This window comes from Balaenoptera acutorostrata, chromosome 18 (genome assembly GCF_949987535.1).
Source record: "Balaenoptera acutorostrata chromosome 18, mBalAcu1.1, whole genome shotgun sequence".
Classification (NCBI taxonomy): Eukaryota; Metazoa; Chordata; class Mammalia; order Artiodactyla; family Balaenopteridae; genus Balaenoptera; species Balaenoptera acutorostrata.
This window is the reverse complement of record NC_080081.1, coordinates 51,211,301-51,222,795: the sequence shown is the minus strand read 5'-3', so window position 1 is coordinate 51,222,795 and position 11,495 is coordinate 51,211,301. Positions and strand designations below refer to the sequence as shown.

Below are 11,495 nucleotides of genomic sequence, written 5' to 3'. Positions count from 1 at the left end.
GAGGTGACGACCATATTAATTGTCTTGATCTTGTTAATCATTCCACAATGTATATGTATATCAAATCATCAAGTTATACACTTTAAATATATACAATTTTTTTTATGTCAATCATTCCTCAATAAAGTTAGCAAAAAAAGAAAAGTATTAAAAACACTTAAAGACAGCAGAAACAGGGGTCCCCCAAACATGGAGTCCTGCAGCCCAAGTCTTACCAGAATCAGGATGAGGGAGTGGTGGGTCTAGGTGGGGCTCTTGGCTACGCCCCTGCTTGCAGCCTATCTGCACATTCCCCCCCCCCTCCCCCCCAACTCCCCAGCTTTCCTCTGCTCTTCACTCATGGAAGTCATCAGGCAATTTTTTTTTTTTTTTTTTTTTTTTTTTTACCTAAAAGGGACTGAACATCTTCTACCAAGACTCTGTGTGTGTGGTTTGAAGTCCGGAGGTAGTCGTGCTTTTACATGGTTTTACAATGTCCAGCTATGATTGGTACAAGATATGGGAAGGTCTGACCCTCAGGTTTCATCGAGTGATTGTCCTCAATTTCCTAGGTTTTGGCTTCAGTGACAAACCAAGACCACATCACTATTCCATATTTGAGCAGGCCAGCATCGTGGAGGCCCTGTTGCGGCATCTGGGTTTCCAGAACAGTAGGATCAACTTGTTGTCTCATGCCTGTGGGGATATCTTTGCTCAGGAGCTGCTCTATAGGTTCAACTAGAATAGATCTGGTCAGCTTACCATTAAGAGTCTCTGTCTGTCAAATGGAGGTATATTTCTCGAAGCTCACCTTCTTCTCCTTCTCCAAAATCTTCTCAAAGATGGAGACATGCTGTCACCCATCCTCACGCAACTGATGAACTTTGTATTCTCTCGAGGTCTCTCCTCAGATTTTGGGCTGTACAACTGACCCTCTGAGAATGAGCTGTGGGACATGTGGGCAGGGATACGCCACAGTGACGGGAACTTGTTTATCGACAGTCTCTTGCAGTATATCAATCAGAGGGAAAAGTTTAGAAGACGCTGGGTGAGAGCTCTTGCCATTATATCTATTCGCATTCATTTTATCTAAGGGCCATTGGATCTGGTGAATCCCTATACAGAGTTTTTGGAGCTGTACAGGAAAATGCTGCCGCAGTCCACAGTGTCATTCTGGATGACCACATTAGCCACTATCCACAGCTAGACGATCCCATGGGCTTCTTGGATACATATATGGGCTTCATCAACTCCTTCTGAGCTGGAAAGAGTAGCTTCCCTGTATTACCTCCCTTATTCCCTTATCTGTTGTGTATTCCACTTAGGAAGAAATGCCCCCAAAAGGTCCTGGCCACCAAACAGTATTCTCTCACAAACGTCCACTTGACTCACACTGGTGAACAGCATATACTAAAAGGCTAGCAGAAGCTCTATGGGTGACCTAATAGTTCACTTCCCATTCCATCGACATCTGATCAGGTGTATGGACTTGCCTTTGTCTTTTTGTTATTAGGAAATTCTGATGGTCATACTACTCACCGATACAAAAAGACAGACAGACATTCTTTTGCATAAAAGTCTTTGAAACACTTCTATGGACTTTTCTGAAATATTATATTTAGAAATGCTCATTTCTGGCCCAACCCTGATTGAAATTATGTATAGGAAAGAATAAGGAGGTGCCACCTTAACCTTGCCCAGAATGGCTTTAAGTTCTCTAAGCAATACAACTTTAACTGAGAACGAGTCTCCCTTGTCATAACTTTGGATTTAGTTTCATTAGCTTCTTCTAATTGAAGACATTTTGTTAGATTTTGATTTAAATAAAGCAGTATTCTAAGTATACTTTAAGACTATGATTTACCTACATGTATTTTACATATATATTTTTTCTTTTATAAGGATACTAAACCAGCAGACACTTACTCTGGCAGAGTAGTTTAACATTATTAAACATATTTTATTTCTGAATAAATTGAACTAAATCCAAAATATTTACAGAATTTCCTAAAACCACAGGACATTAAGGACAGTAGCATCTGTGTCGGAGATTTACCATTATTTGCTGTTAGAACTGGTCTTTCCAGCTAATAACAATTGGACTCTTCATACCTCAGTGCTTAGAAGCATGTCCCTCCTGAGCTAGAGTGGAGAGGAAGGGAACATTGTATAGTCCAAGTTAGCAGGTTGAATATAGGCTGATTGCTTAACTTCTCTTTGGTTGCCCCAGAGAGTGTTCCTCATGTAACTCAGCAACTCCTGTACTTCACAGACAGGAAAGTTCCAGAAACTTTAAGAACAAAGTCTGAAAGGTATATGATCAAATGGTGCTGAATACTTTTATTTTTTAAAAGCCACAGTTTCATTGTCTTAGTTAAAACAGGATAATTAAGTGATTATTTATATTTTTTTACTTAGTAACTTCAAGCATAATGACTGAAACTGGAATAAGTGTTTATTTTTTATTAATAAAAATGAATTTTGACCAAAAAAGATAGCAGTAACAGCAAAAATACAATAAAACATGTATTTGTGAACATGCTCAAAAATGAGACAAATCAAAGCTCAGGAGGGCACATGTAAAAGGACATTTATTGTTCTTGGAAAACACAAAGGAAATAATTAATGGAGATGCTTATTTTATAATAACTATAAACTGACAACATATATAAAATTATTATATATCTATTTATAACATAGATATAATATGTATGATGTTATATACAGATATGTGGCTAGATAGAGATATAGATGTAGATCCCACTACGTGCCAAAGAGATGGCAGGTTTTCACAAGTAAAGGGGTAGAATTTCTGTTTTAGGGGATAAGGAAGAGCAATTGTGACAGAAAAGGAGATGCCAGACAGTATTTAGGAGACATAGTAGTTAAATTTCTTAGTATAACTCTGACAACATTTATAGCTTTCATGAAAGTAACCAATGTATATATTAAGAATGATCTGAATGCAACCAAGTGAGAGAACTCAAAGAGTAACAAGCCAATTTCTTTATACTCATTAGTTTAGCCGAAATGTTTAAGGTATCAAATACACGGTGACCCAGAACAATGCCTTTTATAAGTATTTAATTACAAATACCCAACAGTGATATTTTGCATATCTCTGTTGCTGCATCATGACATTGACTGTCAGTGACTTCTTTAGCACAGGAAATAGGGTTATTAGTGCCTTTAAAACTATTCAGACTAGAGAACCAATTCTAGGATTCTAGAAAGCCCAGAAAAAATCCAGAAAGCTCATCCGTAAGATTCTGTTCTTTCAGAACCAGTCCTGCTACCAAAATCTGTATCAGTCACAGTTCTCCAAAGAAATAGAACACACACACATTGTAGTCACTATGGTAACATTAGTAAGATATGCATATGTAAGAAGGTGGGAAATAAATCTGTCAAAACTTCAGGGACCTTCAACTTCAGTGAAATTTCTAGAAGTCCAGTGGTGTCCCTTCTAAGGTGAAGGATAAGTTGTGACATCTGTTCCCTAACAACCAAAAAAAAATGCACAACTCTTATTGTGCCTCTGGATTTGGAGGCAGCATATTCTTCTTTGGGTTTACTACTCCAGGCCATTTACCAAGGGACCCCAAAAGCTGATTGTTTTGTATGGGACCCATAACATACAGTCCTGAGGAGATGAACAAGGAGATCATCAATCACAGAGGCAGAGAAGATAAGTCTCAATAAAGGGAGGATGAACATCTAATAGTATGCAGATGAAGGTGAAGGGCAGATTTTTGAAGCAGTTAACCTGAATAGATTAGAAAGAATGGTCTAGATGAGGTAGGTAAAATTCAAGGAGTGAATTTCAGGATAAAAAAAAATTGGCATATATAAGAAAGTTGATCAAAAAATATAATAAGATTTTAGAAGTCTCCCCTGAAATCCTATATTACAAATTCTTGCACTTTCAAGGAAGCTTGTATTTCCTATGGCAGTTTCACCTAAGGAATGAATATAATTTTTTGGTACATAGAAAGATTTTTTTTTTTTAATAGCAAGATAGTACGCCATCTGTATAAGATTATTTTGAATGTGCTACAAAACTTGCCTCTGAATTTCAGAGTGCATTAACTGATAATATACCAAAAGACATGAGCAACGGCTTAGTAGGACCAATTTGGAGTATATCAGTTTAACTGCCTCTCATGATATAACTTTGGTTGTTACACTTATAATACCTTCATGTACCTGGGCTGTGTGATTATAGCACCTGTTTCAGAGGATCCTAAAGAGGAAAACAGATGTTGTGACCTAGTCTAAATTATATACTCTAAATTGGAAAACGAACTTAGGAGGGAGAATTTTTCCTCCTCTACCCTAGCCTAGCCCAATCTTATTTAATTTGGGGAGATATAATTTCATTTTTTAATGACATAGAACGCAAAATATTTTTAAAATGTGTGTTCTCAGAAGAAACTGTTATATAAGCCATATTTAAATGTAAGTCCCATACATCTGAACATCCTTTTAAAGATTTTCAAGTCAGAAAATACTGACCCAAGGAGTTAGTGTCACATATTTTCTTTTTTTCCTAAACTCTAGAAGTTCCCTTTAAATTAACAAGTAAATGATTTGGGCAAAGAATTACATTAATTTGGTACTGAAAATTTATGAATAAAGAATTATCTCATATAGCTATGCATTTTTATTTAAAATGTGTTGGATGAGCCTTATTGATGTAGATTTTTGTTTTTGTTTTCTTCATGGAAAGATAATCAAAGTCACTTAATTCCATTTCCCATTATTAAATTATGACGATCAAGATTGTCCTAAGAAAACATTTGTGTAGCAAAAAGTTGTTGCTGATTGTATGTAAGATATAAAGAAACAGATGCAAATAAGTTAAAGAGATAAATCCATGTGATAAGAAATAGACAATATTTTCAGAGGCTACTGTATCTCACTCTCATGATCAAAGAGAGATTTACCTTAGGTGCACCTGCGGCAGATTCATGAGAACGGCTAGGTAAGAAAGTAAAATTAATCAGACATAAACGATACTTCTTTGTTTAAAATTGTACTACAGTAACTTAACCCTTTAATGATTATTTGAATCTAATACCAAAATCTAACCCGGGAGCAGGAAATTTTTATAGATCATGCTTCAGTGTTGTAGAACTTATAAGACCCGATTTTTAATGGATATTTCCTTGAGAAGTGTAGCTAGTTATGAAATATACCTCTATAGAAAGTCCTATATGTAGTCAATTGCTCACCAACCTGTAATAAGAAATTTAAAAATGATATGAATTTTTAGTAACATAATTAAATATATGCATCCTATACTATGAATAAAATTAATAATATATACTTATGTGTTTAATATACCACCTCTGTTCTCTCACGTAAATGTATGTAGACATAGTAGCCCTTATAAAAACAGTCTTTACACAATACATATATTATTTAAAAGTTATAAATTTTACCATGTTGACCCAACCAAAATAAAAAAAGTTTCTGCAATTCTCTGAAATTTGCAAATCAATTTCATAACACAAGATCTCTAAATATATAGGTGGTCATTTAAATTTACATTATTTGTAAAGCACTCATTTCCTAATATATCACTCTTCTAACTTACTGCATCAGAAGACTTGGTCTCTTGATACTACTCAAAATCCACCGATAGATATAAGTAAAAATGAATCTAAATGTCTAGTTTTCTCGGATGACCATCTCTCTAGGCAATATTTATAAAAGCACAATGTAGCACCACTGATCAATTTGTGTGACTGAAGGGACATTTTTGCATGGCTCCATACAAAGACTCATTTTTCACAGAGAAATACTTTCTGGAGTTTTACATTGGCTTCCCTTAAATCTACATCACTAAGTATAAGAGCAACATTACTCCTAGTGTAGGGTCAGTTATAATAAGGAGGTTGCCATATACAAACATATAATTAAATGTACTAATTTGAACTACACTAATTTGGATTTATGATTGTTTAAAAAATGCTGGAGTTGAAGGTTACCTTTAAACAATACATTTCCTACATATGTATTTGCTACATTAAAAGGACAGGTACCATATTTAGGGGAATTAAATACCCTCAATACTCTCAGGCACTGTAATAGAACACATGACACACTTGATAGTAAATAATGGGTATGTGCTTACCTTCACAGAGAAGACTATTAAAATTCTGTGTATATACATATTGTTAATTTTTTTTTTAATTTACATTATTTATTTATTTATTTTTGGCTGTGTTGGGTCTTCGTTTGTGTGCGAGGGCTTTCTGTAGTTGCGGCGAGTGGGGGCCACTCTTCATCGCGGTGCACAGGCCTCTCACTATCACGGCCTCTCTTGTTGCGGAGCACAGGCTCCAGATGCGCAGGCTCAGTAGTTGTGGCTCACGGGCCCAGTTGCCCCATGGCATGTGGGATCTTCCTGGACCAGGGCTCGAACCCGAGTTGCCTGCATTGGCAGGCGGACTCTCAACCACTGAACCACAAGGGAAGCCCCCATATTGTTAAAATTTTGAATCATTATGTCTATGAACATGAAGTTACTGAGTCCATTTGAAATTTTCTACAAATCACATAGTCAAACAACATCATAGTTAACTTTTTTCTAGGAGACACACGGAAAATATTAGCCAACTATTCTTCACGTTGGTGGTGGGGTACAGAAAATGACTTGAATAGCATTATGAAGGGGTTATTTTGGCAAAAAGAAAAAGTAAAAAAAAAAAGAAAACCTTAGTTCACAAGGTTGAAAACAAAGGAGATGAGGAGGCTTGTTACATTCTATTTACTGTAACTATGGAAACAACCCAGTTACATTTTGTCAAGGATGTGGGTCACCTTAAAGCCAGGAAGATATCACAAATAATATCACAAAGTTATTTGTTTCCACAAGTCTTGATGATTGGATGTAACTGTGTGTTCTGTGATAGCCACAGACAAATGTTAGAGTGGAAATATTTCATGATCTGTCCACATTTATTTCCTATGTTCTTTCTTTCAGCTCTTTCCACTTTCAGTGATTCCAATGGTTAAAAACAATTCTAAATTTCCAAGTACCCAATATATTTATAGTGTTCTGGCTGAGACCAGGTGCATAAAAAGCAGGCCAAAAATACTAAGTAAAACTTTATGGAATTGTTACATTAATAAGTCAAATGAAAGTAGAATATTGGCAATTCATAAGTTTTAATATAACATAATCGTAGAAGAATTGTACACTTTGAACTGAAATGGTCACAAAGAGAATATCATGTCCAATTTTCAATTTCTAGTGGGGAAAATGATTTCCATCATGATGACATGACTTATCCAAGACCACAAAAGAAATGATGGGCACACATAAATGTTAATTCTATTAAAGCAGAGGAATTAAGTAGACCATAACTTTTATGCTAAATAAATTAATCACTTTAAAGATAATTTAGGCAGTGTGTATTTGTTTAAGATGTGGTTTCTGACTATAATGTGTATATGGAAATAAACTATATACTGAATATATTTACATGGCTGAAAATATACTTAATGTATAAAATTTAACTACACTAATTTGGAAACTGTGATCATTAATAAAAGGCTAATATGGTGTATTTCCCCATATACCTTAAATCACATAATATAGATAGATGTGACACTGAATTCCTTAATTTATTCAGTTGTGCTAGTTTTCATGTTGAAGAAAATACATTAATTTATACAACTGATATTTATTTATTGATGTATATTAGAAAATAACTCCATTAGGTACTATGGATATAAAATGTATAAATCCTGTTCTTAGTTTTTAAATGCCTAATAGCATGTGTTTTTTGTTTGTTTGTTTGTTTTCAATGAAATATTCCATTTTTCAAAATGTGAGTTTATTTAGTGAGTTAATTAATATTTAAAGGTGTAAAATAAGCCAAATTTCAAAGAGATACATTGATAGAAATGTCTGAATTAATTCTGCTGATGAAACTAGACACCTTTTCATAGATCTTTTTAAATTTTTTTTAAAAATTTTATACAATTTTTATAGGTTACTTTTCATTTACAGTTATTACAAAATATTGGTTATTTTCCCTGTGTTGTACAATACATCCTTAAACCTATTTTACACCCAATAGTTTGTACCTCCTTCTCCCCAAGCCAACTGTATATTGTCCCTCCCTCCCCTCCCAACTGGTAACCACTAGTTTGTTCCCTATATCTGTGAGTCTGCTTCTTTTTTGTTATATTCACTCATCTGTTGTATTTTTTTCCTAAATTAGTGTAAATTACTGACTTCCTTCCTCAGAATTACCACAACGAAAGGCCGAAATCATGGAAATAAGAATAACTGAGCTAAAGTCTGGGAAATATATATATATATTTTTCTTGGAAATGTTGTAATGGGGAGGTAGTTTTTCCAGACTACATATGTCCATCAGAGTATGATACAGGAAATCAACTTCTAATTCTGCCCTTATTTCTTTCCTACCTTGTTTTAGGGTATTCAGAGCTTGTCTTTCAAGTGATATCTCAGCCCTCTGTTTTTAGAACAGCAGAGGGTTAAAATCAGGACAATTCAGAAGCCTGGTCAAAATGAGAAGCTGAAAAAAGAATTTGTGGACTGACTAGTTTTGGAATGTACATTTCCCACTTCTAACCCTCTCTACACACAAAGCTGAGGAATCTAATCATGGACAGTGATTCTTACACTTGGATGTACATTGAAGTTACCTGAAAAGTTTTTAAAAAATGCATGCAAAACTAAAAATGAGACTAATTAAATCAAAATCTCTGGATGAGATACTATTATCAGTATTATTTAAACTTCCCCAGAAAGTTTCCTGGTGGTCCAGTTGTTAGGACTCTGTACTTTCACTGCCAAGGGCCTGGGTTGAATCCCTCGTCAGGGAATTAAGATCCCACAAGCCACACAACCCAGTCAAAATAAATAAATAAATAAATAAAACTTCCTCATATAGTTCCAATGTTCATTGGAAATTTGAGAAGCACTGAAAAGAAGTACTTCTTCTTAATGTTGTTTCTCCCTGGGAGACTGAGTGTAAATCTCCTTCCAAAGAAGTTATTCTGGGATATGAGGAATAATAAATAATGTTTCTTCATGCTTGTAGTTCTCTACCCCTGGAGTTATTTTAACCTAGCCCTTTCTTTGTGGCTATAGTCTTGATGCAGACTACAGTATATCCTTTGGTCCTTACCTAATTCTCACTGCAAGAAATAGGAGCTTACAAATAAATCTGTAAGCTATCTAAGGAATACTTTTATTTCAAAAGAAATCAGCAAACTGGATCGATCACAGATTCAGTGAGAAGCAAATGTTTTGCAACTTTTGAAGAACAAATAATAATAAAACTTCATATACTAAATACAATAAAAAAGTTACATGTACTAATACTATCATCTATAAACTGCAAAAGAAAAATAATAAATATCAAACCAAAATGCATAGAGCAAAAACAGAGTTGAACTAACACAATAGATAGGGTAATTAAAGAACGTTTGCCCATGGAAAACAAATTCGAAAATTAGAATATCAGAGTGAAAAATGCTTGCAGAAGTATCAAGAAAAGATAAATCAATAAAAATTATATAATAGAAATGAAGAGAAATAAAATATAAGGTAGAAGTTTTAATATCTGGATTATAGGATTTATAAAGTGAGAGAAAATAAAAACATGGGACTCAGAAGTATTTGAATAGATTGTATAATTAAATGTCCCAGAATAAAAAAAAGTAATATACTTGTAATCTTTCGAAGTTAAAGACCCTTTAAAATGCTGAAGAGGAGATATAAGGAATATTTCAGAACTAGATACCCATAGTAAAATTTTAAATTATCAATGACAAAAAGAAATTATAAAATCTCAGAGAAGAAAATAATACTTCCATTAAAAATAAATCAAAATTATAAGATTTTTCAGTAACAATACTAACTAAATGAATGCAAATTGTATAAATATATGATAATAGAATTTTAATAGAATTGTCATTCAAATATGAGGTTATATTAAAAGTATTCTCAGGCATATAAGTCTCAGAATATCTGACATATATGAACAATATTGAAAAGCAATTTTGCATATTTTTATAAGAAGAGAAATATTCAAGAGATATTGGAAGAGATATTTGAAGTAAACTGATCAAATAATTTAAAAATATCTACTGTTATACTAAAAATAAGCTGAGATCATCAAAAAAATATATAATAACCTAAAACATTTTCTAATAATATCAACCTGTATCAGTGGCAGGGAAAGAACAAAGGATGTAAGAGTATGCTAATTTCTTTTCTGGTGTGTAGAAAGAAATAGAGAAAGATTTTTTAAAATGAAAAAGCAATTGGTATTACCTAGTAAAGTTAACAATGCACATACCGTGATCCAGCAATTCATTATCAGATGTATGCTCTAAAGAAGCTTTCATATATTCACCAGGAAGCCTTTAAAAGGATGGTCTTATAAATACTGTTCCCAATGACAAGACACAAAAAAAGCACAAATGATAGATTATATAAATTCATTTCATTTCATTCATACAGTTGAAAATGATAAAGCTGTGAATAAATGAAAAATAAACACTACCTTCAGCAGCATAGATAAGTCTCAATAACATAATATAGAAAGAATAGAAAACAAGTTGCAATAGAATAAGTTTAATATGATTTTATTTCAACAACGTGCAAAGCTAAATAATATATTGTTTAGAGACATAAATGTAAGTGGTAATGCAATGGATAAAATTTAAACACAATTATGGAATAGGATTACTCCTGAGGAATGAGGAAGCTATACTCCTTCAAAAAGAGGCGACTTCTAACAATAATAACAAAAGTTTATTCCTTGGAATAAGTGGTGTTTATTAATTTAAATGAGGATGTATTTTATCACACGTATTTTACATCAGTTTAATGAAATATGTAGAGAGATAGTCTTTGGAAATGCATTCAAAAGAAGAGGATGAGTGAGAAAATATAATAAAAATGTATAAAATGCCTATCTATTTCTTTTAGTAAGGTTGACTCAGTAGACAGTAATTGAAATTTTCTTCTCCATTTACAGGTGTAGACTATGGGCATTCAGTGTCACATTCATTTTACTGAATAACTATAAGTTAAGAACAAAAAGAAGGCATTTTTCTTTTACTACATTCTGACTCTGAGTTTTGGGGCTCAGATTGGAGGTATGTACTTGGGGCACAGTCACAGGTTTACAAGTTTCCCAGTGAGAGCCATCTATGGCTATTGTACAGGAAAGCCACCATCAACAGACCAGTGATCTAAAATGTAAACTAAACCTTAGGAAGTTTTCTCCAGGCTACATTGCTGGATACTGTACATATATTTACTATACTCCCTGCATATACTTATTATTGCTTATCCTACTTATTATAGCTTAGGTAAGATAATCATTGTTTTCATAGATTTTTGGAAGTGTGCTCTTTTATTTTTCCACGTAATTTCCTAGGATGTGTAGAGGAAAATAACACAAAATCACATATAAAATAATCTTTTAAATTAATGTTAAAAGACAAATTAATCTTCC

General features: G+C 33.4%; 1 pseudogene; it reads left to right on the top strand.

The window, feature by feature from the left end:
- Positions 1-225: 225 nt before the first annotated feature.
- Positions 226-1,239, top strand: LOC103018152 (mesoderm-specific transcript homolog protein-like; annotated as a pseudogene).
- The last annotated feature ends 10,256 nt before the right edge of the window (positions 1,240-11,495 follow it).